Source organism: Girardinichthys multiradiatus, chromosome 23 (genome assembly GCF_021462225.1).
Source record: "Girardinichthys multiradiatus isolate DD_20200921_A chromosome 23, DD_fGirMul_XY1, whole genome shotgun sequence".
In the NCBI taxonomy this organism is placed as follows: domain Eukaryota; kingdom Metazoa; phylum Chordata; class Actinopteri; order Cyprinodontiformes; family Goodeidae; genus Girardinichthys; species Girardinichthys multiradiatus.
The window spans coordinates 22,656,927-22,680,646 of NC_061815.1; the positions used below are offsets into that span (position 1 = coordinate 22,656,927).

At 40.8% G+C, this 23,720-nt stretch overlaps 1 long non-coding RNA gene across 1 annotated transcript; it reads left to right on the forward strand.

Moving 5' to 3' along the window:
* The first annotated feature begins 2,188 nt into the window (after nt 1-2,188).
* LOC124860820 lies at nt 2,189-23,497 on the forward strand. The gene is made up of 3 exons (XR_007036448.1): nt 2,189-2,247; nt 21,744-21,864; nt 22,102-23,497. It is a non-coding gene; the product is annotated as an uncharacterized LOC124860820 (long non-coding RNA).
* The last annotated feature ends 223 nt before the right edge of the window (nt 23,498-23,720 follow it).

Below are 23,720 nucleotides of genomic sequence, written 5' to 3' on the forward strand. Positions count from 1 at the left end.
AATAAAACTAATAACAGCTGCTGTAAAACATTTTCATGCTAAGTACTCACTAACAACCAACTCTGTCAAAACAGAACTTATTGGTCCATGCAACTGCAAACGTATCGAGCAGCATAATGAGAACAGCAAATGTGAAAATGGAAGCAGGAGAGATGAACCTGAAATGTCCTTGTTTTGGGGTGGACTCTGCTGCAACTGCATACGCTAAGCCTCCAGAAAACTGGCTGCCGGACGGGATTAGAGAATACATAATTGCTCGCCAGTCACATGTGTCATAAAGAAGGATGCCAAACCCTTTGTAATGAAGATTATGTGTCTTTTCCATGGATTCATTATTCCACTCTGTGACATTATTGTGTGCTCTGTGAGGCCCTGTATCTCGCCCATCCTGACTGTCTTTGTCTGATTGCACACATGGGTCAACTACCTTGACTTTCCACTGTACACTCTGAGCGTTTTTACTGGTCAGTGTGGACACAGAGCAGCAACCAAAGCTTGTAAAACCATCACAAGCATGTTTCAAGGCGCTACAAGGTGTGAAATAATAGAGCCTTGGCGTCTGGCAGGAGGAAATATTCAGGGTGAATCCTTGTACCTTAAGCACTGCTGAGAACTGTCTCTTACTGTGATTTCACACGGAAGAAACCTTGCTGGTTAAGGAGGCTTGCTTTAGGTTTTTGGTGCTCTATGAATGAATATAGTAGGACTTTTAGAAGCATGTCTGAAGCTGTTTATTGCTCAGTAAATTAATTGACTTTAAGTGTTCCCACAGGAACCATATAGCTAAAATAAGCAGCTGAAGTTGCATTAATCATCCTTCTGAAAACTTAAGTTGTTTGCTTTCCATTTGGGTTTCAGTATGTTTGCAAGTTTTAGAGAGATGGAAACAAAAAACACAGAAATTATTTAAATATTATTTTAGTTTTTTTAATTACAACCTAAGCATTGACCAGATCTTGAGCATTTTTAAAATTACTTTTAAAATGTATTATTTTTAGATCTACCAGTAGGCTTGCATAAAGTATATTTACAGCTCCTATAAAAGCTTCATGCAGATACATTAAGGTTGATCTCTGAAATGAAAGTCTTTCTTCACAGTAAAAGGAAATCGTCCATCCTTCAATTTTTGCTTTTTTTTCTGTCACTTAATGTTTCTGAAACAAATATATTATACAAACTTATCTGGAGTAAAACAAACAGCAGTTCGGTTCAAGATCAATCTCTCACTTTGACTAGGCCATACCAAAACTGTTTTTTTTTTCTTTTTTTGTGAGAAGTTTTCTGGGTCTAAACCACATGTGTTTTTAAAGATAAGGTCACAAACTGAATCTAAGACATTTACCTTTAGGAATTTTTGCTAGACAGCAGAATTTTTTTTTTTTTATTATTATTGCGAGTAATCCATGTCCTGACGCACTAAAGCAGCCCCAGACCAACACACTTCCACCACCAGGTTTAACATTTTACAGATGTAGCAGAAATTAGGCCTGAGAGTGGCTGGTAAAGTTGAACTAAAAAATGCCGTTAATCAATTAAATATCAATGGATGCAGTTATACTTTCACATTTTTTTACACTGAATTGAAATCTTGGGAATTAGAAGCTTGGACCTACCCTTTCCACAAGATGTTTATTGGTACAATAATGTTAGTGCAGGTAGAATTTTGACTTTGCAGACAGTAAAATAAAAGTATGATCTCCCACGTTATTCTAGCACAGAGCAAATAGAAATAATTTTGTCATTCCCAACTATGGTGGCCGGGGGGTGCAAAACACTTTTACAAGTACCGAAACAAATTTACATTTCAGAAAACAAATTTACATTTCAGAAAACACTTTTACATTTCAGAAAACAAATTTACATTTCAGAAAACAAATTTACATTTCAGAAAACACTTTTACATTTCAGAAAACAAATTTACATTTCAGAAAACAAATTTACATTTCAGAAAACACTTTTACATTTCAGAAAACAAATGTACATTTCAGAAAACAAATTTACATTTCAGAAAACAATTTAACAAGATGCGAAACAAATTTACATTTCAGAAAATCAACCGGAAAGGGAATGTACCAACGCCGAGGCATGACTCCCTCAAATGCGGACGACAAATGTGTCCTTATTTTGCCCGATTTGAAGGATGGGTTGTGAGTATCCTTCGCGGCCCATCATTTCCCATCATTCATTGCGGGTCGCAGCGGATTGGTCAAGCAGGGGAAGCCATGGCGGACCATAGCAACAAAAGCTGTGAGTAAATTGTGGAAAATTACACTTTCTGTGACACAAATTAAGTTATACAATGTTTTTAGTGCGGGAATATAACTATGTAGACATGAAATATCTGCTTGATTTATCTAGACATCGCTTAATTTCAAACGTGCTCCGACGTGTTCGGAGTTTTCCGTTCCCACCGTAGTAACCGGCTCGCCTCGCCAGCCCTACCGGCGGTGAGGTGAGCTAGCCCGGTAGAGATCTGACCGGACTATCGGCACTAAGCTCCCGCTGGCAGTCATCACAGTGAACGTTTAACACAAGTGATTTCTAACAGTTTATGTTATTATTTTAATTGTTACTGAAAATCAATTTAACATTTCAGGTGATATTAAGGTTAACCAGAATAAATGGTCAGTTTTATGTAATCCAACTGTATCGCTGGACAGTGTGATTGAGAATAAATAAGCTTTTCAATATTAATTTTTAATGAAGAAATGTGCTACATGTTTTAAAAGTTTATTTATAATTCAGTTAGCATTATAATTTCTGATTCCAGGTACAATCCAGAGACAATCATGTTCAGGTAAAAAAGATGTTTGATTTAACTAGCCAATAAACAAAGAGATAGCAACTTTATGGCTAATGTATGTTGACATATTTTATTTATATATATATATATATATATAATATGTCGATATATATATATATATATTTATATATATATATATATATGTATATATATTCCGGGTCAAAAAGATGTGTTGTTCAAACACATCTTTTTTACTCTTGGTGCCTAGTTGATCCACATCAATTAATTTGTTTGTATTAACCTTTCAAATTATTTGAAGCAATACTTTTTCTTAGCACCAGTAATGTAATGGAAGAGCCACCGGTGGTACTTACCATAGGACTAACAAATAAAAATTATAAAGTACATTTTAGACTTGGACACAACAGTATAGAAAGAACAAGTTTCAGCTAAAGAAAGGATCTAAGCTGAGATGACTAGTAGGAAGTTACAAAGCTACTATAAGCCATACAATATTATTGTAAGCTAATAATATTGAAAAATTATGGGCATTTTTTAATGAAAAATGCAAATCCCATTTTGTGGTGATTATTTTTTTCAGATTGATTAAAATTGGTTTATTTTTCACTTGAAACCAGCAGCTCTTCTGGAATCACAGAGATCTTTAGTAGCCACTTTTAACTGGACCTTTGCCTGGATGATGGTTTATTCCAAGATGAGGAAACACTGGCGGCTGGAGGACAGCTGGTTCTGTTGGGGTCTAGCAGAACTGACTGAACCTCAGCTGGTTGTATTGTGACTTGGACTTGAAGGTGTATAATTGATCTTCTTCATAAACAGGAGTAAATATTATTTTTGTATTCTAGACATTTTTCCATATATATATATATATATATATATATATATATATTCCCAGCAAGAAGAACCTTGCATGGATGAAAATACTCGCTATACTGCATTAACCTAAGTTTAATAACAGGGTGGACCCCAGCCTTTTTAACGTAAAAGTCACTGGATGTTTGTGGTCCTACCTACAAAGATTATAAAAATAAAAGCAGAAAAAATATTGCTAAAAGACATGTTTTATGTTGTACTGAACATTTTCCATCTGTAAAAGATTTTGTTGTCTTGGAGAAAATCTTAGCCTATAATTGTTTAAAAGTGTCCATATTGTTTTCCAAATTTCTGTCATTCTTCTACCATAGCCCCTGAGCCACACTTAAGACACCCTGTTCTTTCCATTTCAACAAAAAAGAACACAGTCACCAATAGAGTTTACAGCATTGTGTTGTCTATTTGTTAAATGAGATATAAAACATCTGAAATCCAAAAATAATAATGTATTCCTATAATGTACACCAGGTTTTATATCCATGTGTTATGATTTGTGGGTGTTTTGGGGTTTTGTTGTTCTGTTTCACAGTTAAGGTTTTGAATCGCTCTCCTGGTTGTGCTTTAGTTTCATGTTTTTCTAGTTGTATTTCTATTAGTTTGTATCCTTGGATTTCCATTCTGCTCTTGCCATGTTTTGTCCTGTCAATCAACTTTATTCAGTTCACCTGCACCTAGCTAATCTGTCTTCTTGCTTCACCTGGTTCACACTCCATATATACACACCTGTTCTATTTATTCCTCGCTGAAACAATGTCTCTATCATGTCTTGTTTTTCAATCATGCCATGCCTGTTTTGTTCCTGCCTCTTCCCATGAGTGAGTTTTTTGTTTATTAAATCCTTTTTTACTTACCTTCATGCTGCCTACTAGTCTGCATTTGGGGTTCCTTTGTTGCACTGAGTCTGAGAACATGGCAGCCATATTACATTTGAACTCAAGGGACCTCAGACTTTCCTAATCAGAGCTCTGACTTCAGAGTGTTTTTTTTTATTTGACTTTTAGGATTTTTATTAATTTCGGATACCCTGAGTAATCCTGGCCTCTGAGTACAAACAGCATTATATACTGGTACTGTTAACACCAGCACGGGTTCACAAGGGTTCACTGGTGTGTTCAGGAACTCTTGGCTTCTTTAAACTAGTTTTTTACCTCTGATACTGAAGCTCTACTTTGAAATGAAAAGCTAAATATAAAGTGATTACTGTAGCAAGCACTGATACAAGGTTTGGTCATTAAATAGGGAAATGTAAAGTCTCATAGTACACAGCAAATATCAGAAGTTGTGTTAAACATTACAGTGAAAATTTCAATTTACAGCCTGTTTCAGTATTGCTCTTCACTTTAATGTAGGGGTGAAGCAACCAGTGCGTGTGAAGCTCATGGATCCAAATAAACATTGAAGTGCACACTAGTGCAATGAATTTCCTTTACATGCCAGGCAGGTAAATTTAGGAGCTTTGTGGACAGAGAGAGTCTGAGATGTTTGAAGGCTATGGTAGCTCAGTCCTGACTGCTGCTGTGTGGACTGGATAGACTGGAACCACAACAGTAATGGAAAATAGAGTGTGTCCTTAATCACTAAACTCTTATGACAGTAACAACAGCTGCTTCTCTGAGTAAGTGGTGTTAAGAGTAAATAACGTGGTTGTTGTGGTTATATTTGACCATTCGCTTGAGTCAAAAAAATGCAACAGGCCAGAAGGGAGAAAACCTTGTATTATAGCTGTTGTAGTTTAGTATAGAAGATAAAATAGTTTAGTTGCAATTTTTAACTTGAGCCTCTAGATTTCACTATATCACATGGGCCATTTAATTTACTCTTAAATGCATTAAATAAAGACTTGGGGATTTCTGATTTAGAGGCAGAGGAGAAGCTGTAACAAGTAACCAATTACTCGTACTCGTACTCGTCGTCTTCCGCTTATCCGGAACCGGGTTGCGGGGGCAGCAGACTCAGCAGAGACGCTCAGACGTCCCTCTCTCCAGACACCTCCTCCAGTTCCTCCAGGGGGAGCCCAAGGCGTTCCCAGGCCAGCCGAGAGACATAGTCCATCCAGCGTGTCCTGGGCCGTCCCCTAGGCCTCCTCCCGGTGGGACGTGCCTGGAACACCTCCCGAGGAAGGCGTCCAGGAGGCATCCGGTATAGATGCCCGAGCCACCTCAACTGGCTCCTCTCGATGTGGAGGAGCAGCGGCTCTACTCCAAGCCCCTCCCGGATGGCCGAGCTCCTCACCCTATCTCTAAGGGAGTGCCCGGCCACCCTACGGAGGAAGCTCATTTCAGCCGCTTGTATCCGGGATCTCGTTATTTCGGTCAGTAACCAATTAATGATTAAATATTTAAGAAAGTTTGACATAATTGTTCAATAATTCTATATTGATGCAACATTTCATGCCCCTAGAACCTAGATGTTGCAGAAAAAGTATGGAAATGTGTTTATTTGTTTTCTTTCCTTCTTTTTTTTTATCTTGGTAATGTATCTTATACATTACAGTTGGAACGCTTGTTTATTTATCTTTAAATAGTGCCAATTGCCAAATCCTCTCTGCCATTGCCAAACAGCTTTTGGTGGCAACAATGTGATTATCTAGGGTGGCATCACCCTCCCTGGGCAAGGCTTGCATCACTGTATGAAATCTTCATGTAGAGACATACTCAGTTGAGATTCTGCAACCATTTGTAAACAGATATCAGGATGTCAATGTTTAGAAGACTACCTCTAGAATTTGGGAGTGGAGAGGATGGGACAATCTGCCTAGAGTCGAGACCTTGATCCCATTGAACATTTTCGGGATCAACCTGGGCTTGCAGTTTATGCCAGAGAGACCAACACAGCCACAATGGCCGACTTGTGGTTTAAAAATGGGATGCCCACAGCTGTGTTTGACTAATTATGGGGATCAGAATGAGTAAGAGTTAGAAGGCAGTTGTGGTTGCATACAGTTCTCCAATTTCCTACTCAATAACCTATTAGTGAAATGTATAAATAGTTACATTTTATATTTTTCTGGCAGAAGTGGGCTTTATTTTGAACACGAGTTGACAGGAAATGGTGTGGACAGAGAGGGGGAAGATATGTAGTAAAGGTCAACAGGCTGGGACTCGAACTCGTGAGGCTGCGTCGAGGGCTAAGGTCGCATGCACTACCCCTGCACCACCATTGTGCCCTGTCTTTAATCATTTAATCCAATAAGCAACACCCAAAAATAGTCAATCGCAGAATGAGCTGTCTGACTTTGCCAGAGAGCAGATGGTGAGATTTTCATAGCACAACCCACATTTTAAACTCAACCAACAAATGATTTTTTTCTTACAAATGTGGCACTATTTCAAGAAAAATAAACCAGTGTTCCAACAGTGTATGACTTATTGCTAAGAGGCAGTGTTACAACAAAGACAAAAATCAACCAAACACAAATTGTCTTACTTTTTCTCCTAAGTCGTGATCCTTGCTTACACTGTCCCCAACGCCTACGTCCTTCCCTGCATGAGAAGAGCACAAGTGGAGAGGGATTACCAATACAAGTCCAGACACAATCACCAGGTTCTAGCTGGTGAGCATCCTATCCGCTGTCATGAGGGCAGTTTTTCGTGGTAGACTCTAGAAGGGATTGAAGCCCTGGCCAAAAAAAGCCCCCAAGATTCATAGGGTTACTCAACCCTCTCCATCATGTTATAATGAAGATGTTTGAGTAGATTGGGCTGGGTATCACTGAGTTGAAATATCTTGGTGTCTTGTTCATGAGTGAGGATATGATAGGTCTCCTCTACACCAATGCTGGCACTACTGGTCGGTTGTGGGGAAAACAAAGCTGGGCGAAAAAGTGAACCTTTCGATTTAACATTCCATCTACTTTCCGACCCCGAGCTATGGTCATGGGATATGGACCATTGGAAACAAAAAATAAAATGTTTTGATCATTTTTCATTTGCCATTCAGACAAATATCTGTTGCTACTTTGCTGTAAAATAACATTATAATTAATATAATAATTCTGCTGGTAACGTTTTCCGGAGTTTCCTCTTTGTTTTCTTGGGACCACATTGTTCCCAGCTGTGGCCTGGCTGTCAGCTGCTTCTGTATTCCCAAGGTTTTCCTTTGGTTTTTGCAGTTGCAAACAGTGGCGACATATGTCCAGTTTTTATTTACATTCAATAAAGAATTGATCTCAATGATCACTTGTTTCTTAATATCTTGTTCAGTGATTTGAATTCTGAATATATTGGAGTTCCAGCTGTGTTTCCATGAGAAACAAACAGAGAGCGCTCGGATTGTGTGCGGTCCTGCTAGTGTACTCCTTAAACACCCTGAAAACCATAAAATGGCCCTCGGTGGAGCAAGCCTTCACACAGCCTATCACTCCATTACCAGTCGAGCTGTTTAACTCAGGCCAATGTGCAAAACAGCTGTGGAAAAGGCCTCATGCCTGTTCTTTAATAGAGTGTCCCTTAAGAAATGTTCTTTCCTACTCTAGTCATTTTTATCAGAAGTATAGAAATACCCACCCACTTCTGTCATGTAAGATTGGTTCCCCTCCAACTATGACATGATGTAGCTCATCTGGATCGAGTTAGGGTGGGGCACCCTTTGGAGATAGAGTGAATTAGGGTGTCATAAAAGAATCGATAAAGCTTTGTGCAACAAATGCTCAGCTCTCAGAAACATTGATTCTCTATGTTTAGACAAGGCCACTGTAACATGACGGTGCATCATTTCACTTAAGGGAGTGCCATGTCTCTGCTTCTCTCCTGCAACCTGATCCTGGTCAGGGTGCATTACTGGAGAAACACATGTTACACAAGTTTAAGTACCAGTGAAGTTCTGCATGTTGCCACTTGGGTTATAAAACACTGATTATCCGGCTTCCATAACTAAGATGACGTAAATAAGATATAACTTATAGTTAAAATCTGAACATAGTAAGCTCCATGAACATCATCACTTCTCTTGCCATCCGTATCCATATGTTCGCCCGGCTCTTGAGCTGCAAGCTGCACATTGTGTTCTGAGGTAATTTATTTTAATCAACTGCACATTACATAGGTCAAACCTGGGATGAAAGTTTCTATGAAGTAATTTCCAATAAAAGGAAACAACATATGCCAGGGTTTTCCTGTGTACAAATGGCATTTATTTGGGGGTAACAATTATCTGTTTCATAGCCAAAATCTGAATCAGCTTTATTGGCCAAGATTGTGAGCACAAACAAGGAATTTGACTTTGGCTTCAAGCACTCACAGCATACAGACATTAAGTATAGATATTTAAACTATTGAGGAAATAAAATAAAGGATAAAAGGAACGTTGTGTACAGGGGTTGGACAATGAAACACCTGTCATTTTAATGTGGGAGGTTTCATGGCTAAATTGGACCAGCCTGGTAGCCAGTCTTCATTGATTGCACATTGCACCAGTAAGAGCAGAGTGTGAAGTTTCAATTAGCAGGGTAAGAACACAGTTTTGCTCAAAATATTGAAATGCACACAACATTATGGGTGACATACCAGAGGTCAAAAGAGGACAAATTGTTGGTGCACGTCTTGCTGGCGCATCTGTGACCAAGACAACAAGTCTTTGTGATGTATCAAGAGCCACGGTATCCAGGGTAATGTCAGCATACCACCAAGAAGGACGAACCACATCCAACAGTATTAACTGTGGACGCAAGAGGAAGCTGTCTGAAAGGGATGTTCGGGTGCTAACCCGGATTGTATCCAAAAAACATAAAACCATGGCTGCCCAAATCACGGCAGAATTAAATGTGCACCTCAACTCTCCTGTTTCCACCAGAACTGTCCGTTGGGAGCTCCACAGGGTCAATATACACGGCCGGGCTGCTATAGCCAAACCTTTGGTCACTCATGCCAATGCCAAACATCGGTTTCAATGGTGCAAGGAGCGCAAATCTTGGGCTGTGGACAATGTGAAACATGTATTGTTCTCTGATGAGTCCACCTTTACTGTTTTCCCCACATCCGGGAGAGTTACGGTGTGGAGAAGCCCCAAAGAAGCGTACCACCCAGACTGTTGCATGCCCAGAGTGAAGCATGGGGGTGGATCAGTGATGGTTTGGGCTGCCATATCATGGCCTTCCCTTGGCCCAATACTTGTGCTAGATGGGCGCGTCACTGCCAAGGACTACTGAACCATTCTTGAGGACCATGTGCATCCAATGGTTCAAACATTGTATCCTGAAGGTGGTGCCGTGTTTCGGGATGACAATACACCAATACACACAGCAAGACTGGTGAAAGATTGGTTTGATGAACATGAAAGTGAAGTTGAACATCTCCCTTGGCCTGCACAGTCACTAGATCTAAATATTATTGAACCACTTTGGGGTGTTTTGGAGGACCGAGTTAGGAAACGTTTTCCTCCACCAGTATCACATAGTGACCTGGCCACTATCCTGCAAGAAGAATGGCTTAAAATCTACATTGTTGATCTACATTTTCGTCAAAAAACTGCTTCGCATGGATTCTGGATTTAAAAAGACATGCTGGATGTTTTATGGATTAAAGATCAAGCTGGAAAGAATGGACAACGGAAAGATGTAAGTGGCAATATTTTCTGTTGATGGATAGCTGATAACAAGGACAAGGATAACAAGGATGTTTCGGCTAATTGCTACCTTGTGAGGACAGTCAGGTGCAGTGGATTCCTGCTATTTCAGACGTGGTTGTTTTGCTCAATATGGATGAACAGGATATTGGAAAGCGGACAGTAAAAATGACTGAAAAGGCTATGGAAGAACACAGGGCTAGACAAATCCAAGCTCGCAGATACAAGTTATCCCAGCTAACTACCTTGAAACAAAAATTGAGCAGTTAATGGACGATGATAGAAATGCTGACACGGTAAAAAATAATCTCCGTGTTGATTTTAGTAGACTGCAGCAGGAGTTTTCTGACTTAAACGTAAGTTTAAAACAGTACATGACAGAGGAGGAGTTTTTGAATGATCAAAAGGACTGGTTTGATCCTAAAATGGATACAATCAATACGTTTTTCTGGAAATGCGAGGTTTGGATGAAAGAGGTTTTAAAACGTACTGAAATGGCTGAAAGTTGTGATAAACAGGTAACACCTGAAGACAGTAGGTCAACTTTGTCAAAGTCTACAAGGCGCAGCAAGCATGGGTCACAAAGTGGAAGCGTTTCTTCAACGTCTTCATCCATACGAATAAAGGCAGAAATGGAGCGTGCATCATTACAGGCTAAAGCTGCTGCTTTGCAAAAAAAATTGGCAATTGAAAGGGAAGAAGCAGATTGGCATGCACAGAAAAGATTTGGATTAGCTCAAGAAAAACTAAGAGATGCCGAGTTTGAAGCTGAGTAGCAAAGAGTAGAAGCGGCAATAAAGGCTAAGAAGGAAATGCACGCCATACAGAGTGCCTTGGCTGAGGTAGACGCAAAAATTGAAGTTTTGCAAAAATATGAATGTATTCAGGAGGTTAAAAGCATTGTAGGAACAGAAGAAAGGGGGGATAAAACAAAGACAAATGCCACCTTGCCAAAACAGCTGTATAGTGTGAAGACAACGCCTTCTGAGGATCATGTTGTTCTGTCCATTAAACCACGAAATTCTCCAAATACTCCGATTGCAAATTTCAATGATGGATCAGTGTTATATGGTCTTTGCAAGGCAGCATCTCAGCAGGCTACTGTAACTGAGTATCTTGTTAAGAATCACAAAGCATCACTTTTGCCTGACCTCACGATTCCAACATTCAGAGGAGACCCATTGGAGTACAAATCCTTCGTCAGGGCTATCGAGCATGGAATTGAAGGTCGTACTGACAGTGATTCAGATTGTCTTCAGTTTTTGCTGCAGTATACAGGTGGACAACCACACGAACTAGTAAAAAGCTGCCTCCACATGGAAGCTTCAGTTGGTTATGCTCATGCTAAACAGATGTTGAAGGACTTTTTTGGTGATGACTATAAAATATCTGAAGCATATATAAATGAAGTATTGAGCTGGCAGACAATCAAGCCAGAGGATGGCGTTGCTTTACAATCATTTGCATTATTTCTGACAGGATGCTCCAATGCCATGGCAGATATTAACTACATGGAAGATTTGGATAACACGACTAACATCAAGGCTTTGGTTAACAAGCTCAGAGAAACATGGAGAAAGAAAGCTTGTGACTTGCAAGAAAACACAAAGAAAAGAGAGAAGTTTAAAGACTTTGTAGACTTTATAAATAAGCAAGTTAAGTACATGCTTCACCCGCTGTAAGGAAATATTAAAGATTCAGCAAATGAAATGGAACCTGCAAAACAGAAATTGAAGGAGCAACGTTCACAAATAGTTCAACAAAAAAGGGTGTTCACAACAACAGTCTTTCACCCCAAAGGTGAAAACAGAGATACGGACAGCTGCAAGCAGGAAAGACAAAACACCCAGGCACCCCACCTGGATGCAAAGAGCAAAGGAGAGCAGCACACTCTTTCATCCTGCAGAAAACTAAGGAGTAAAGCACATCCAGAGAAAATAGACTTTTTGAAAAGTAAGGGGCTATGTTTTGGCTGCTTAAAACATGGTCACATGAATAACAGCTGCAAGAAAAGGGCTCAGTGTCAAGAATGTTCACGATCACATCCTACACTGCTGCATGTTACTCCTAAAGATTCAGGACAGGAAACAATAAGAGAAAGCTGTGAAAGACAGACAATATCAAGCGCTCTGGTCCAGATGAGTGAATGTTTTCAGGTCAATGAGGCCGGTAAAGAAGATTGTGTTCTGTCCATTATCCCAGTACGTGTTAAGTCACAAAAGGGAATGGAAGAAGTAACTACTTATGCGTTTTTGGATCCAGGTAGCTCTGCCACCTTTGCCACGGCCACGCTCATAAACAGGCTATGTATGACAGGGCGTAATACCAACATTTTACTGCGCACAATGGGAAAAGAATCTCTTGTGAACACTTCTGTTGTCAGCGGGCTTGAAATCAGTAGCCTGGATGGTGATCAGTACATACAGGTCCTTCTCAAAATATTAGCATATTGTGATAAAGTTCATTATTTTCCATAATGTCATGATGAAAATGTAACATTCATATATTTTAGATTCATTGCACACTAACTGAAATATTTCAGGTCTTTTATTGTCTTAATACGGATGATTTTGGCATACAGCTCATGAAAACCCAAAATTCCTATCTCACAAAATTAGCATATTTCATCCGACCAATAAAAGAAAAGTGTTTTTAATACAAAAAACGTCAACCTTCAAATAATCATGTACAGTTATGCACTCAATACTTGGTCGGAAATCCTTTGGCAGAAATGACTGCTTTAATGCGGCGTGGCATGGAGGCAATCAGCCTGTGGCACTGCTGAGGTCTTATGGAGGCCCAGGATGCTTCGATAGCGGCCTTTAGCTCATCCAGAGTGTTGGGTCTTGAGTCTCTCAACGTTCTCTTCACAATATCCCACAGATTCTCTATGGGGTTCAGGTCAGGAGAGTTGGCAGGCCAATTGAGCACAGTGATACCATGGTCAGTAAACCATTTACCAGTGGTTTTGGCACTGTGAGCAGGTGCCAGGTCGTGCTGAAAAATGAAATCTTCATCTCCATAAAGCTTTTCAGCAGATGGAAGCATGAAGTGCTCCAAAATCTCCTGATAGCTAGCTGCATTGACCCTGCCCTTGATAAAACACAGTGGACCAACACCAGCAGCTGACACGGCACCCCAGACCATCACTGACTGTGGGTACTTGACACTGGACTTCTGGCACCTTGATTTCCGAATGACATGCAGAATTTGCTTTCATCCGAAAAAAGTACTTTGGACCACTGAGCAACAGTCCATTGCTGCTTCTCTGTAGCCCAGGTCTGGGGAATGCAGCACCTGTAGCCCATTTCCTGCACACGCCTGTGCACGGTGGCTCTGGATGTTTCTACTCCAGACTCAGTCCACTGCTTCCGCAGGTCCCCCAAGGTCGGCCCTTCTCCACAATCTTCCTCAGGGTCCGGTCACCTCTTCTCGTTGTGCAGCGTTTTCTGCCACACTTTTTCCTTCCCACAGACTTCCCACTGAGGTGCCTTGATACAGCACTCTGGGAACAGCCTATTCGTTCCGAAATTTCTTTCTGTGTCTTACCCTCTTGCTTGAGGGTGTCAATAGTGGCCTTCTGGACAGCAGTCAGGTCAGCAGTCTTACCCATGATTGGGGTTTTGAGTGATGAACCAGGCTGGGAGTTTTAAAGGCCTCAGGAATCTTTTGCAGGTGTTTAGAGTTAACTCGTTGATTCAGATGATTAGGTTCATAGCTCGTTTAGAGACCCTTTTAATGATATGCTAATTTTGTGAGATAGGAATTTTGGGTTTTCATGAGCTGTATGCCAAAATCATCCGTATTAAGACAATAAAAGACCTGAAATATTTCAGTTAGTGTGCAATGAATCTAAAATGTATGGATGTTAAATTTTCATCATGACATTATGGAAAATAATGAACTTTATCACAATATGCTAATATTTTGAGAAGGACCTGTACAGCTTCCAGAGGTATTTTCACAAGAAACTATTCCTGTGGCCAAAGAGAATATTCCCTGTCAGGAGGACATTAATATGTGGCCACACCTGAAGGATGTAAAGCTTCCTACAATCAAATCTGAAGTTGGATTGCTTATAGGAGCAAATGTTCCCAAGGCAATGGAACCACTACAGATAATCAACAGTGTCGGAAATGGACCCTATAGTGTGAGGACCAGGTTAGGATGGACAATAAATGGACCACTCAGAAGTGGAAATGCTTCAGTGCGCAAAAATCAACTTACAGAAGTGACTGTTAACAGGATCTCACTTGCCAGGTTGGAAGCTTTGGCAGTTGCAGTTCGAACAGGATTTTCCTAACATTGGAAAAGGTGAAGACACAGAAATGTCTAAAGAAGATCACAAGTTTATTGAGATGGTGTCTCAGTCTTCAAAGCTTGTTGACGGTCATTACACCATTTGCCTTCCTATGAGAAACAAGTCCCGGACTTTGCCAAATAATTGATTTATTGCAGAACAACGTGCATTCAACTTATAAAAAAGGTTTTCTAAAGATGTCAAGTTTTACGAGGAATATGTTACTTTCATGGAAAGTCTTATTCAAAAGGGATATGCGGTGAAACTTGATAGAGCTGAAGTTGAATCTGCAGATGGACAAATCTGGTATCTGCCACATCATGGAATCAGACATCCAGTTAAACAAAAGCTGCGTGTTGTTTTTGACTGTGCAGCAAGTTTTGGAGGAACATCATTAAACCAACAGCTTCTTCAAGGTCCAGACTTGACAAGCTCTCTTATAGGGGTTCTAATGCGCTTTCGATAGGAAGAAGTGGCTGTTATGGCTGACATTGAAGCCATGTTCCATCAAGTTAGAGTGAGCAATGAAGACACAAACTGGCTCAGGTTTCTTTGGTGGCCTGATGGGAATTATGAGCAGGAGCTCGTAGAACACAAGATGTTGGTTCATATCTTTGGAGCTACTTCATCACCAAGCATCGCAACATTTGCACTTCAAAAATGTGCAACAGATTTTGAGGGAGAGTTTGGTCATGAAGCTGCTAATACAGTTAGGAAGAACTTTTATGTGGACGACTGTCTTAAATCCACTGTTGATGAAGACACTGCAATCTCTCTTTGCAATGATTTAAGATGCATGCTTGCAAAGGGTGGATTTCGACTAACAAAATGGTCTAGCAACAGCAAGAAGTTGCTGAGTTCTATTCCTGAAGAGGAAAAGGCCCCTGGGTTTCAGGATTTGGACATAAATAAGGACAATTTGCCAATGGAGAGGGCATTAAGAATCCAGTGGTGTGCTGAAACGGATCAGTTTAAATTCAAAATTAACATAAAAAATAAGCCACACACAAGAATAGGTCTGCTGTCCCTGGTTAGTTCAGTCTTTGATCCTTTAGGATTCATTGCTCCAGTGGTACTGCCTGCCAAAAGGATCCTGCAGAATCTGTGCCGAGAAAAATATGGATGGGATCAAAATCTCCCAGAAAACATTGTAAGGAACTTTAAACAATGGGCTGAAAGTTCGCAACTTCTAAAAGGCTTTGGAGTTTCCAGATGTGTTAAGGAAAAACAGTTTGGTGCTTCAGTCTTTGCACAGCTACATCACTTTGCTGATGCTAGTGAGGATGCTTATGGAACAGCAGGTTATCTGCTCATGTGCAATGATAAAGGAGAAGCTCAATGCACTCTTATGATGGCAAAGGCAAGGATTGCACCAGTTAAGGCTCCAACTATTCCAAGGATGGAACTGACTGCAGCCACAGTAGCAGTTAAAATGGACCAGATTCTCAGGAAAGAAATGGAGTTAGAGCTTAGTGACTCAGTGTTTTGGACTGATAGCACTGCAGTGCTAAAATACTTAAATAGTAAAAGTACAAGGTTCAAGACGTTCATTGCTAACAGAGTTTTAAAGATTTTAGAAAGCACTAAAACATCACAATGGAGGTATGTCAATACCGCTCTTAATCCAGCCGATCACGTCTCTAGAGGACAGAGTGTTGAAGTGTTTTTGGATTGTAAAAACTGGCTAACAGGACCAGTATTCTTACTCAGTCCTCAAGATCAGTGGCCAAGAAACCCAGATCCTATGATGGTTGACTTTGATGACCCAGAGGTCAAAAGAATCACTTTCGGACAAGTGACTGTTGTTCAAGTACAACAGGATGCAACAGATCAGCTGATGAAACACTTTTCTTCTTGGATAAAGTTACAGCGTGCTGTAGCATGGTTTCTGAAATTGAAAGACCTTCTGAGAGAGCTGACAGCTAGCCAAAAACAGCTAAACAGCTCTAATAAGAAAGAGAGGAAAGTTCACACTCTCAACAGAACTGGCAAAGAAAGGCAGCTAACCTGTGAAGATTTAAAGAAGGCAGAAGCAGAAATTGTGAAACACTGTCAAAGAAAAGAATTTAATGAAGACTTATCAATGCTGAAGGAACATCATAAGGTAAAAAAGTGCAGCTCACATTACAGGCTTAATCCGGTTTTGCAGGATGGGGTCATTTGTGTAGGAGGAAGGCTGAGTCGGGCAGCTTTGCCACATGATTGTAAGCAGCAAGCCATTCTGCCAAAGGATTCCCACATTACCAGGCTTGTCCTAGGACACATTCATAACATGACAGGTCATGCAGGAAGGAATCATATGTTGGCTGAATTACGTCAGAGATATTGGATACCTGGAGCAAACGGAACCATTAGAAAGTTTTTGTCCAAGTGCATCACATGCAGAAGATTGCATAGCAAACCTGGCAACCAACAAAATTGCTGACTTGCCAAAATGTCGGGTCCAACCTAATGATCCACCATTCACAAGAGTTGGAGTTGATTATTTTGGGCCATTCATGGTGAAAAGGGGAAGAGGACAGGTAAAAAGATATGGTGTTATTTTTACATGTCTCACCATTTAGAAGTTGCACCATCACTCGACACAGATACATGCCTCAATGCTATAAGATTTATAGCCAGAAGAGGACAGGTTAAAGAGATATATTCTGACAATGGAACAAACTTTCGAGCCGCTGATTTGGAATTGAAGAAATCTATTAGTGAATGGAACGCAAACAAGATTTCGAAGACGCTGCAGCAAAAAGGTGTTCAGTGGTACTTTAATCCTCCGGCCGGTTCCCACTTTGGAGGAAGCTGGGAGCGTTTGATTCGCTCGGTAAGAAAGATTCTGAACACCACTGTTAAGGAGCAGATGTTGGATGAAGATGGGCTCCATACCTTGCTGTGTGAGGCTGAAGCAATCTTGAACAGCAGGCCCATAACAACAGCATCCTCAGATCTGAATGATTTAGAAGCGTTAACACCTAATCATCTGCTTTTACTCAAAGTCAAACTTGATTTACCACCTGGAGTGTTCAACAAAGGTGATCAGTACATTAGACGCAAACAGGTGCAGTATCTTTCGGATGTCTTCTGGAAACGATGGTGTAAGGAATATCTTACCCAACTCCAAGAACGACAGCGATGGTCCACATCAGGAAGAAACTTGCGTGTTGGTGATGTGGTGCTTATTGTTGATGACAGCTCACCCAGAAACTCCTGGCTTCTGGGGAAAGTAACAGAGACGTTTCCTGACAGTAAAGGCTTTGTCCGTCAAGTTAAAGTAAGGACCAAGACCAATGAGCTTTGCCGCCCGGTGACCAAGCTGTCTCCTTCAAGAATCTGAAGAAGAATAAGGTCTTTCGAAGGTCAATGCTTCATTATGGACATTATGGGATAGGACACATTGTTTGAATGTTTTTTTTTTTTTTTTCTTTAAATAGTTTAGTAATTTTGAATAAGAGTTTAAGTAATTGTTCCAAAGATATTAACAATTAGGGGCCGGTGATGTAGGAGCCTAAACTATGTGTTATGCAGAGTGTTTGTTAGTTATGAGGCTGGTAAGATGCTTATTTTGGTCAGATGATGTGGGTGGAGCCTAGGGGAAAGAAGGAAGGTCGAGGTGGAAGACGAAAAAAGATGGGGAGTGAAGCCTAACAGTTTTTTGACCTCCTCCCTCCTTTTTGTTTAGCTAACAACATGTGGATAAGTCGCTTTTCCTTATTTTTCTCTTTTGTTGTACATGTTCGGTTCATTAAGTGAACATTTTGAAGCAAGACATTTCTGAGAATTTATCTTTTATATTTTTGTCGGGATGAGAAACATGTGGGAGGTAATGGGAGCGTCAGGCTCAGGTTTTGTTTAATGAGGATCTACAGATTGGTTTGATGAACATGAAAGTGAAGTTGAACATCTCGCATGGCCTGCACAGTCAACAGATCTAAATATTATTGAGCCACTTTGGGGTGTTTTAGAGGAGCGAGTCAGGAAACGTTTTCCTCCATCAGTATCACGTAGTGACCTGGCCACTATCCTGCAAGAAGAATGGCTTAAAATCCCTCTGACCACTGTGTAGGACTTGTATATGTCATTCCCAAGACGAATTGACGCTGTATTGGCCGCAAAAGGAGGTCCTACACCATACTAATAAATTATTGTGGTCTAAAACCAGGTTTTTTTAGTTTCATTGTCCAACCCCTGTATGTGTATATGCAGCCATTTTTATTTATCCAAAGAAAAGAAAAAAAGAAAGGCAAGTTGTAGTAGTGCAATTATGTTTATTTTGTTTTACAGAATAGTAGCTGACTACTCAGGCTGTTAGGTGTTTATTGTGTTCATCAGAGAGACAGCCTGGTGGAAGAAACTCTCTGTGGTCGCTGGTCTTTGCAAATAGTGCTCTGTATTGCTGACCTGAAGGTAAAAGTCTGAACAGTTTTTGTCCTGGATGTGTGGGCTCTGCATGGATGGGGTTCCCATTTCCTGACCCTTCATCTGTACAAGTCCTGGATGGAGGGAGATCAGCCCTGATTATCCATTCTGCAGATCTAATTGTTCATTACAGTTTGGGCCTGTTATGTGGATGAGCCAAACCAAACAGTGATGGATGAACAAAGGGCAGACTAAATAATGGGAGTGTAGAAGATGGCCAGCAACTCCTGTGGAAGGTTCTACTTCTTGACTTGCCACAGGAAGTGATGTCTCTGCTGGGCCTTCTTCCGGAGAATGTAAACGTGTGAGGACCAGCTCAGGTCCTGAGAAAGAATGGTTCCTAGGAACCGGAAGTGGTCCACAGCAGACACAGTGTTGGTTATGATGGTGAGGGAAGGGAGTGTCCTCCCCTCACCATCCATCGTCATCTCTACAGTCTTGAGCGGGTTAAGTTCCAGGTGGTTCTGACCACATTATTGGACCAGCCGATCCACCGCCTGTTTATATGCAGACACGTCATTGTCCTGGATCAGACCAATGACACCGGTGTCATCTGCAAACTTCAGGAGTTTCACAGACGGGTCCACTGAAACTAGCCCCTTGGTGACGCATATCGGTGTCAGCTTCATGCTGTGGGGCTTTTCTTGACTTGGATCGGGTAGCTTGTCAGGGTTGATGGATGGATACCTCAAGCTAAATTAAATCCTGGAAGAAGTTTTGTTAGAGCCTGCAAAATACTGGAGACTGGGGCCACAGTTCACCTTCCAGCAAGACAACAAACCTGAACCTAGATCAAAGCATATTCATGCATTAGAATGGCCCGTCAAAGTCCAGCCTTAAACTGAAATGAGACATAAACTTCAGCAAAATTTGAGAATTACTGTACACAAATTTCTCTAACATGGCCCATTAATCTTGGCCTGTTCCTTAACCTAAGCTACTTTGCAAAGATGTTAGGCCACTTTACCAGCTTTGCACGTCAAAAGAATTACATTTTTGGCAGAGACATTTCCAAAGAGGCTTGCAGCTGTAAATGGAGCAAACAGGGATATTGACTCTATGAGGCTGACTAAATGCATGCCACACTTTTCAGATTTTTATTTTGTAAGCATTTTGAAAATTCAATTCAATTCAGTTTTATTTATATAGCGCCAATTCACAACACATGTCTCAAGGCACTTCACAACAGTCAGGTACATACATTCCAATTAATCCTAACAATTGAACAGTGCAGTCAGATTCAGTTATTTATTCAAATTGGATAAAAAGTTTTTCTATCTAAGGAAACCCAGCAGATTGCATCCAGTCAGTAACTTGCAGCATTCACTCCTCCCGGATGAGCATGTAGAGACAGTGGACAGTCACTGGCGTTGACTTTGCAGCAATCCCTCATACTGAGCCTGCATGTAGCGACAGTGGAGAGGAAAAACTCCCTTTTAACAGGAAGAAACCTCCAGCAGAACCAGGCTCAGCTGCCACGACCGACTGGGGGTTTGAGAGAACAGAGCAGAGACACAAAAAGAACAAAGAAGCACTGATCCAGGAGTACTTTCTATGGGAAGGAAAAGTAAATGTTAATGGATGTAGCTCCTTTAGTCGTTTCACCTAGAAAGAAAGAACAGATAAACTCTGAGCCAGTTTTCAAGGTTAGAGTCTGAAAGAGAGCACATATAATTAGTTACAGTAAAAGCTCAGTCAATTTCCATGTCTAGGAGAGAGAAAGGGTTAAACACTAAAAGACAGGGCCATGTGGATCATCGGTAGAGGGTGAGCATTAAGTTGTTGCCAGCAGAAGCTCAGACAATTCCCCTCTCCAGAAAGGTGTCACAGGCAGACACAGAGTCAGGCCAGGTGTAGCTTCTAGGAAGAGAAAAGAGAACAAAGTTAAAAGCTGAAATAACAGCAAATAATGCAACATTGGAGAGTAGTGTGAGAATGTAGCGTAGAGGGTGAAAGTGGTCGTTATGTCCTCCAGCAGCCTGAGCCTATAGCAGCATAACTACAGAGATAGTTTCAGTTCAGATTATTTAGTTAAACGGCGCTTATTTAAAACAATGTCGTCTCAAGGTACCCCACAAAGGGTCCCACTGATGGTCATTGTAAAACTAAAAACCACAATGATTGGGATACCTCCCTCTGTCAGACTGATTATAAGCATTGGAAAAGAGAAGGGGTCATACAGGTAGCAGAAATGGAGGGTGTGTATCACATTCCTTCCAGCTCCCAGTTATACACTATTTTATATTGTTCTATCACATTAAATTCCAAATGAATACATCACGCTCTGTGGTTGTAACAATAAGAAAATGTTCAAAAGTTTAAGGCATATACATTTCTGCAAAGAACTGTGTATTCACTAACAGATTTTTACCAAGATCTGTATCTTTGTGGACATCAAGTAAGATATGGTCAGGGTTAGAACCAGATTTGAATTCAGATTTGTTTTGGTGACATTTGTCCCCCTGGATCCTTTTGACCCTGGCACAACTGTATCAGGTGTCTTTAGCTGTGGACGGTCCAGTGGCTCAGTACAATGTAAAAACTGAGGAAAGAAGTGCAGGACTGTAGGTGTTTATGGTTCATTGACCGATTCCCTCTCTGGTCCACTTCTAATTGTTTCCATTTGTCCTTTGACTGCTGCAGTTGGAAATCCCCCCCATCAATGACATTTCCTTGTGGTTGATTTATCTCTGTCAAGATTTCAATTTTCTCCTTCAATCGCTTGACCGATAATGTTAAACCTGAATATATTCTAATTTGCATTGTAAAAGGGGATTCATGATAGCATCTGTTCTGTCATTGTGTCATTTCCAGTCCTCTTTATCTCTGCTCCAGGACTACTCTCTTGTCTCAACCCCCTGGTGGCCATTTGGTGAAGAGCACACTCTGTGGTTCATGCAAGCAAACACTACATTGCTGGAATGGCTGACATTTTCACTGAGGCTTCTTTGATTATGTGAGAAAACATCTGATAAGGGACACTGCACTTGTTTTTCAGGCTCTTTGAATGTTAAACACACATCAATTTTATTCTTCCAGCCGGCTTTGATGCCAGAGCAGAGCAATCAGACTAATTGGCCTTAGCAACGCTGCTGAAATATTTCAGAAGGAGAAAACACAGGCTTGGAAAACTGAATCAATATCATCAATCACAGACAGGAATCTACTATTAATGATGTCTGTTTTCTATCAGGGGCCGAATGCAGCCGTCAGGAATGAGGATTATCTGACTGGTGCCGTGACCCCAGCTGTCCTCAGCATGGCCAGCCATCTGAGTTAAAACTCAGTTTACAGGAGGTGCTGTCATCTGCAGGACACAATAAACCAGCTTCATCACTATCTGTCAAGGATGGAGTGGAAGTGACAACACACCCTTCCAGTTGTGTAGCACTGTGGCTCAGGGTGTGACTTTATAAGTAATAGGTGAAGGTGTGTGTGGAGCCGTGTGTGTGTGTTGCCTCCTGCTTCACACAGACACAGCAGAAGATTCAGCTTTGAAGCATGATTACACTAGTCTATCAGACTGAAAACATTCGTCCTCTGAGCAAGGCTGTCCTGTTAGCTGTGGGTTTTGCGTGTCTCTCTTCCTAACTCTTACATAGATTGTCTGCAAGGACAAATGATTTCATTGTCACAACAACTTGTACAAGACAAAAAAAACACGCATTTACTGTTTTTTTCTACTCGTAGGGGAACTAAAAAATAGACATATTTAGACTGAACAGCATGTTGATATTTGCAAGCAGCCTCAATATTTGATCAGCCATGTCAACAATGCATGGTGCCTTGTAAAAGTGTTAATATCCCTTGAATTATTTCACAGTTTGACACAATAAAGTCAGAAACCTCAAAGTATTTTATTCTGATTTTATGTGATCCATCAAATTTTGTAAATTGTATTTCTAATAGAAATCATTATTAGTGTGGCCTGCACTAATTATTAAATCCAGATATGTAGAGTGTATATATTATGTTTATGGTAAATAGGAAATGGCCTGTACTTGTAGCGCTTTTTAAAATCAGAGGACTCCAAATAGCTTTACACTACAATCAGCCATCTTTCCATTCATGCACACATTCACACACTGACAGTGGTAAGCTACATTGTAGCTACAGCTGCCCTAGAGCAGACAGACAGAAGTGAGGCTGCCATACAATCGGCACCACTGAGCCCCTCTGACCACCATCAGCAGGCAAGTTGGGTGAGGTGTCTTGCCCAAGGACACAATGACTAAAAGGGCCGGAGTGGGGATTTGAACTGGTCCACCTGAGCCACCATCACCCCTGTTGTCCTGTTGACAGATCCCCCCCCATTCAGCTGTGGATCTCTGCAGCTCCTCCAGAGTTACCATGGGCCTCTTAAGCTGAATCTCTTATTAACTGTCTCCTTGACCAGCCTGTCAGTTTAGGTAGATGGCCATGGCTTGGTAGGTTATGTTGTTCTCTTTCGGTTCTTAGATGAACTGAAAAGTGCTCAATAAAAATGTTCAAAGGATGTGACATTGTGTTGACCTGTGGTTCAGACTGTTAGAAAGTGGACTGATGACTCAAAGCAGATGTTACAGGCCTGCTTTGACTGCACAGTTTGGACTGTTTTTGAAACTTCAGCCACTGATTTAAACCAACTTACTGAGGTGGTGACATCATGGATCAGTTTCTGTGAGGACGTGTGTGCAGACCAAGACCTTCTGCACATACAAAAATCTGCTGTGTTCCTTGTTCCTCATGATCCTTATGTTCTCTAACAATCCTCAGAGGCATTAACAGAACAGCTGGATTTATACTAAGAATAAATTGCAAAAGTGTGAATTC